The sequence below is a fragment of the Suricata suricatta genome, chromosome 11, assembly GCF_006229205.1.
Source record: "Suricata suricatta isolate VVHF042 chromosome 11, meerkat_22Aug2017_6uvM2_HiC, whole genome shotgun sequence".
NCBI lineage: Eukaryota > Metazoa > Chordata > Mammalia > Carnivora > Herpestidae > Suricata > Suricata suricatta.
The window spans coordinates 108,602-114,890 of record NC_043710.1 but is presented as its reverse complement, the minus strand read 5'-3'; the positions used below and the strand labels follow the sequence as shown (position 1 = coordinate 114,890).

General features: G+C 48.8%; 1 long non-coding RNA gene and 1 pseudogene across 1 annotated transcript; one reads left to right on the top strand and one right to left on the bottom strand.

Moving 5' to 3' along the window:
- Positions 1–786, bottom strand: part of LOC115306002 — an 8,870-nt pseudogene extending 8,084 nt beyond the window's left edge.
- Positions 133–2,473, top strand: LOC115306007. The gene is made up of 2 exons (XR_003915128.1): positions 133–967; positions 1,087–2,473. It is a non-coding gene; the product is annotated as an uncharacterized LOC115306007 (long non-coding RNA).
- Positions 2,474–6,289: the final 3,816 nt, after the last annotated feature.

Sequence of the window (6,289 nt, the reverse complement as noted above, 5' to 3'; positions counted from 1 at the left end):
GTTGTCAGAGGGAAGGAAGGTGGGGGGATGGGCAAAATGAGTGAAGGGAGGGTGGGAGGTCCAGGCTTCCCCTTACGGAATGAATGAGTCCCTAGATGAGAAGCACAGCATAGGGAATGTGGTCAATGACACTGTCGTATGTTGTACGGTGACAGGTGGCAGCTCCACTGGTGGTGAGCCGGCGTAATGGACAGAAAGTAAAGACTTGTGGAACCGCTACGCTGCATGCTTGAAACCAGTGTTAACACTGTGTGTCGACTCTACTTCAACTTTAAAAACTCAAGCACTATAATACTCCATATCAAAAGAATGAAGAGAAAACACCATGTGATCATTTCAGTTCCTGCAGAAAACGTATTGACAAAATCCAGAACCTTTCATGATAAACACATGCGCGCACACACGCACACGCACACACGCACACACGCACACGCACACACACACGCACACGCACACACACACACACACACAACTAGAAATAGGAGGGAAACTCCTCAAGCTGAGAAAGGACACCCGTGGACAACTCACAGCTCACGTGATGACACCCCATGGTGAAAGGCTGAGCGCTTTCCCCCCAAGACCCAGAACACGGCGACGAGACGGTGTGCGCTCACTCCACGTACGTCCAGCATCGGACTGAAGCTCCAATCTGGGCAACAAGGCAAGAAAATGGGGGCATCCAGATCGGAAAGGAAAAAGTGAAACTATCGCTACATGCAGATAACACCACCTTGTAATGGGAAATCTTAACCAAACCTCTGAAGAGATGGAAGAGATTAGCAAGATTGCCGGTGACAAAGTCAAATCACGCAAATCACCAGCAACGAGCACCCTACGATATAACCGCAAAAACAATTCCGTTTACGCTAGTGTCATGACCATGAGATGCTTGGTAAGAAATCTAACCACAGACACGCAAGACTTGTGTGCTGGAAGCTACAGAACGTTGCCGAAAGGAATTAAACAGGTACAGAGAAACGAAAGCCAACCCATGCGCACACCCCTGAAACCTTGATATCGTTCTGTCATCACCATCAAAATTCCCACTGCGTTCTTTGTTGTTCTTTTCTTCCTTTTTTCTTTCAGAAATGGACAAGCGGATCCTAAAATTCACATACGATCATCAGGCCAAAACAATCTGGAAAACTCAGAACAAAGTTGGAGGCCTACACTTCGTTACTTCAAAACTTCCTAACTAGCTGTGGTAATCCAGAGAGTGTGGCACCGGCGTGAGGACAGAACAGAATTTAGAGTCTAGTAATAAACCTATATTCTAGGATCAACTGACTTTCAACAAGGGGGCCAACACCTTTCCAAAATGGCTCTGGACTGGACAACTGATATCCACCTGGGAAGGGATGACGCTGAACCTTTATCTTACAAACCACACAACTATTAACTCAAAATGTTTCAAAGACCCCATAGAAGAGCTAAAACTACAGAACCGTTAGACAGAAATAGAAGTATAAATTTTTATGACCTTGGATTAGGCAACGGGCTTCTTAAATACGAGACAAGCAACAAACAAAAACAGATAAATCACAGGTCGGCAAATTAAAACGGTTGTGCCTCGGAGCACACTCTCAAGAAAGTGCGAAGGCGACCAGCAAAATAGGGAATTCCTGTATCCAACAGGGGACTGGTGTTCAGAATATGAAAGAACTGTTACAATTCAACCACAACGAGATGAACAGCCCGGTGAGTGAAAGGACCAACACTTGCCCAGACATTCTGCAGGCCCACGCGGAGCAGAGAGGCATGCTCACGCAGCACTCACCAAAGACCCGTGTGCCACAGGACACAGCACAGACAATCAGTGGGACAGCTCTAATTGGAGAAATGGAAGCTGTCATCCATGCTGGTGGAAACAGGCTGGCAGCTCCTCAGAACGTTCTGATGTGACTCAGTCCTTCCACGCCTGGGAATGCACCGCAGGGCAGTAAAAACATGTTCACACAAAAACTTGCACACAAGGGTTTCCCACAGCATTATGCATAAGAGCCAAAAGAATGTCCGTAAATTGGTGACTAAATAAGCAAATACATGATACCCTTATAGTACAATATCCATCAAAAGGAAGGCAGTTCTGATTAGCGCAGTGATGTGGATGAGCCCTGAGTGCATGCGCTCAGCGAGGGGAGGCAGGCTGGAGACCGAGTCTTGCAGGCGTGCACTTACTCGGAACGAGTGACAGAAGGGAAATCCAACCACACGGAAAGTGGAGAGGCCCTTCTAGGAAGTAGGGTTCAGCAGATGTGGGCCCTGCTTCATGAGTGCCTGGTTTCGTTTGCCATGGGGAGAACACGCGGGGTCACGTGCTTGTGAGAGCTGCACGCACCAAGAAATACGAAAAGCCACGGAAATCGTGCACTTTCGTGGGGTAAAATGGCAAACTTTTGTGTTATGCAAATTTTACCTGGTTAAAAACTTAAATCCTATTCCCTTTAAATTAAATAAACGAGAGTAAATGGGGCGCCTGGATGGCTGTCCGTTGAGTGTCCAACTTCAGCTCAGGTCATGATCTCAGGGTTCATGGGTTCAAGCCCCGTGTGGGGCTTATGCTAACAAGTCAGAGCCTGGAGCCTGCCCCTCTCTCTCTGTCCCTCACTTGCTCACACTCTGTCTCCCTCTCTCTCAAAAATAAACATTAAAAAATTTAAAATAAATAAATGAGTAAAAATAATGATTATGCAAAACATCCCTGAGGAATGACATCAGTACATTTTACCTTTGTGCAAGCGAGGGGACATCTTCAGCAGCCACATGGTGGAACGGTTCACGGGTCACACGGGTGAGCTACTGCCTCAAGCAGGGACAGCGTGTCAGTGGCTCCAAATGGCCCGTGGTGGGGGTCGCACCCCACAGCCACTGGTGCGTGCAGCACATCAGGACTCAGATTGGGGGCACCCCGCTGGGGCCGACAGGCATCAGTCCCTGACCTCCCCCCACATCGGACACAGGGCCAGCTTCTCTCCCTCCCTGCCCCTGACTGCCCAGGTGTGCACATGGGCTTGCTCAGTGGGGGCAGCCTTCAGGACAACAGAACCACACAGGGACCTCGACAGTCTGCATTCAACACAAGAGTGGGTTCCAAGTGACACCTGACTGGGGGACCCAGACGTGGTAAGTGTTGTAGGTTAGCAAACTGAGTAAAAATTGAAAACCATTAACTTGCTCTTTTGGCTTCTGTAAATTGCTTTGTAAATGTATCTCTCTGTTCACTGTTCTTTTTTTTTTTTTTTAACTTTTATTTTTGAGAGACAGAGATAGTGTGATCAGGGGAGGAGCAGAGAGAGAAGGACACACAGAATCAGAAGCAGGCTCCAGGCTCCGAGCTGTCAGCACTGAGCCCAACATGAGGCTTGAACCCACGAACTGTGAGATCATGACCTGAGCCAAAGTCAGATGCTCAATCAACTGAGCCACCCAGGCGCCCCTCTGTTCACTGTTCTGACCACGTGGTGACTGCTATGTGGCTCTCTGTTGGAATTATCAGAAGGCACTAACCTCGCCTATAATTTGCCTGCTTTCTAAACAGACAACTTAGGTCGCAAATTGCACTCCCCCCGCGTTTGAAGCTGACCAGACAAAGCACACGTGTGGGAAGTCACGGAGTCACTATCTCACAGAACCTGGAGTGCCTAACTGTAATTGGTCATTGCAAGACCCTCTTAAAACAAAGAACTTTAAAACTGATAGGGTCCTGCCCGAACTACTGTCTGTTTGTAAAAATGTGACTGGGTGTCCTGAAATGCTGTGAACTCCAATTGGTTAACTAAATGATGATGTTTGATACCTTGCTAAAGTCAATATAAGCTCACTGCCACCTTTGTTCAGGGCCATTTTCTGCTCCTTAACACCAGGGAGATCAGGTTTGGCCTGGCTGTAAATAAAATCTTGCCTCGCTTCTATTCGGCATTTGGTGGTTTTTATCATCACCCTGTTACAGTAAGTACAGGAAACCGCTGAACCCTGAACAGGGGATTCCAGGGAGGGGCTGAGTGACAACCTGGAAACGTGGATCCAGAATACAGAGACAGACGCTTGACTGACTGAGCCACTCAGGTGTCCTGATGTTTTACAGGATTTAATTGTAACTTAGTTGTGGCCCTGCTTAGAATGGACTCCCAATTTCCGTGGAAGTAGATCACCTCTCCTACAAGACATCTCTCAGGTTATCGAGCCTGATGTCATCCTGAAGGTGACATGTAATCTGTCTGTGTGCCCAGGGGTGTGGCTGCATCCGTAGGTGTCCATCCCAGCCCCTGATCCCTCTTTCCACTCCGTCTCCTGCAGCCCCTGGAGCGCTGGGATCACTTCTCTACATTTAGGCATAATTGACCCGGGAGTGGGGAACCCTAGATAACTTAGGAACTGAGGGACTCAAGGCCCAGATCAAAATGTAAATTAGCTTCCTGGAGCCAGTGAAAAGGAGTATAGGAAACCTGGCTAACAGCGGAGGCCAACAGGAGGAGCTCCCACGCCCACAACTCAGACCCGGAATGCCTTTGTATTCCTAACGGAAAGAAACCAGTGCTTTACAGCCCCAGGCCAGGAAAGAGGGTTTTCTCTCTTCCCTCTTCAGCCAATGAGAAATTATCACAGCCCAGCCAATGAGAGGCCCTCACAGCCCAGCCAATGAGAGACCGTCACAGCCCAGCCAATGAGAGACCGTCACAGCCCAGCCAATGAGAGACCGTCACAACCCAGCCAATGAGAAGCCACTATACTTTCAGATGCCACTTTATCCCAATGGGCTTTTAGTTTAGAACAACACCACCCACCCACCACACCCAACCCCTCCACACCCTGTCTGCATTCCACGAAAAGGGCTTTTCTCCTCTCTGTCCTGGGGGCTTCAGTGATTATATAGAATTGTGACTTTCTGCTGTTCCCAAGTAAGCCCATTTGCTGGGAAAATAACTGGCAGTTTAATTATTATTATTGCTTTCTAAATTTATTTTTGAGAGAGAGAGCAAGCATGAGCGGCTAGGGGCCGAGAGAGACGGAGACACAATCTGAGGCTCCGAGCTGTCAGCACAGAGCGCAGCATAGGGCTGGAACCTACAACGCGTGAGATCATGACCTGAGCCAGTCAGGCGCCCCTGGCAGTTTTATTTTTTTAAGGTTAACAACCCAATTCCAACGTGTGTGTGGCAGGGCTGCCCACACAATATTAAGCAAATGTCTGACATGAGCAGGGTGTTTACGAATTTAACTCCATTCATTTTTAAAAAAAATGTTTATTTATTTTTGAAAGAGCACCGTTAGCAGAGGAGGGGCAGAGTGAGAGGCAGATAGGAAATGAAACAGGCTCTGTGCTGACAGCAGAGAGCCTGATGCAGGGCCTGAACTCATGAATCATGAGACCATGACCTGGACGGATGTTGGTCATTTAACTGACTGAGCCACCCAGGCATCCCAAGAATTCACCTCCATTCGGATACTGTCTACCCAGAGATAACGTGAGACCCCACAGGTAAGGGCTCAGTTTTACAGACTGTCCCTATATCCCCCATCACCCCTGCAGATGCAGGTCACATGGCCCGATTGTGACCTGTGCTTCTGACCAAGTGGCTGTAAATCAGAGATTTCCATGACCTCCTCCTTTTGTCTGTTAATTCGCTAGCCTAGCTCATAGAACTCGGGGAAACCTGTTACTAGATCACCGGTTGGAATGAGTCAGGGACAGCCAGGTGGGCAAGAGGCCCCAGGCGAGGGCTGAAGAAACGGCTTGGAGTGTCCATGCTCACCCCTCTCCCATGACCTCCACACGTTCCCCAAGCCAGGAGCTCTCAAAACTGTGCTTTGGGTTTTATGGAGGATGACGGACTGGCTTGTTGCCTTTGACGATTGAAGTCAATCTTCAGCCCCTTTCCAGACCCGGGGCCGGTTCTCCTGGTGACCTGTCCTCATCTTCAGGGGCGGGTCCAAGAGTCACCTCAATAACAACACAAGACACCTTTATCACTTCAGAAATTCCAGCGGTTTCAGGGGTTCTGTGCCAGAAATGAGGATAAAGAAATACATATTTCTTAATATAAGTCACAATATCTCAACCGGCAAAACCTCATCATGGCCTCTTTTTTGGGTGGGGCACATCGGGCCCAAGGATCGTGGGGCTCCAGATCCAAATGAAACTCTCAGGGGGCCCCTGGAGCCTCCCAGGAGGCATTTCGCACTCCTCAGACAAATAACGGGAAAAGAAATCAATGGCGGTTGGCTCATCCTCACACTGGATCAGCGGCCCTCAGGGGAAGAGCCGTCCTGGTGCAGGCAGCCACTCCCC